Here is a 1,143-nt window from a genome sequence, read left to right as displayed (position 1 = left end):
TTAAGCAGCTGTTAAAAAGTACACCAGAAAATTAGAAGATAAATGGACATAATTAGAAAAAATTTATCCTGAGTGAGGTAACCCAGAGTAATAAACACAAACATGGTATGTACTCACTCATAAGTGGATATTAGCTGTAAAATAAAGGATAACTATGTTACAATTCACAGACCCTGGGAGACTAGTTAGCAAGGAGAGTTCAAGGGGGAACACTCCCAGAGAAAAGAATATTTTTTAAAAAAAATCTATGATTCTCTTCACCTTTCTTCCGCCATCGTGCGCTGTCTGCCCCCCTTGCCTTCTCGCCATGTCTTCTCACAAGACTTTCAGAATCAAGCGATTCTTGGCCAAGAAACAAAAGCAAAATCGTCCTAATCCTCAGTGGATTCGGATGAAAACTGGCAACAAAATCAGGTACAACTCCAAGAGAAGACACTGGAGGAGAACGAAGCTGGGTCTGTAAGGAGTCAACAATGGCAAGACAGTTTACGCTGAATCGTGATACTGGATGAGTGTTATCAGATGGAGTTCAACATTTTCAACCCTGATCATGTTTAAGTTGGGAATGGGTTCTCCAGTAATAAATTGTAGAGCCTTTCAAAAAAAAATCTATGATTCATAGAGTTGAACTAATTAATTGTCAATGTTTTATTGGTTTATTCTGAAAGTAGGAGTGGATTTATTATCTTTGTATTGGTTATCACAGTTACAATACTGAATAACTTCAACACAATAGTTCACTCATGTTTGTCTCTTATGTCATACCCATCACACTCAATCACAAATATGTAAACCTAAGAACTAGGAGTGTGACTCAAGTGGTGTGAGCTAATGTTTCTTGAAGGAATAAAAGGGGAAGAACCTACTTAAACTTGATCAAGTTAATGACTGCCCACCACACAATATAAGATCATTCTGTGTCCCTTGAAGTATAGAAGCCATGTGGGAGCAGATAAGAATGTTGTCAGCTACTATTTTGATCAGTCTTTCTCTTATTACCAATCTTTTTTTCTCTCTCAATAGTGATATGGATTTCATGTAGCTACCACTTCAAATTGTCTTCCGAATAACATAAATTGCTTAAGTTCACAGCAAAGATCTAAAGATTGTTAAGTATGCCTAGCCTAGGCTGTGACATTACTC

General features: G+C 37.0%; 1 pseudogene; it reads left to right on the top strand.

Moving 5' to 3' along the window:
* Nucleotides 1-273: 273 nt before the first annotated feature.
* On the top strand, nt 274-563 carry LOC125415407 (large ribosomal subunit protein eL39 pseudogene; annotated as a pseudogene).
* Nucleotides 564-1,143: the final 580 nt, after the last annotated feature.

The sequence above is a fragment of the Myodes glareolus genome, chromosome X (genome assembly GCF_982192425.1).
Source record: "Myodes glareolus chromosome X, mMyoGla1.1, whole genome shotgun sequence".
NCBI classification, from domain to species: Eukaryota; Metazoa; Chordata; class Mammalia; order Rodentia; family Cricetidae; genus Myodes; species Myodes glareolus.
This window is presented reverse-complemented; position numbering and strand designations above follow the sequence as displayed.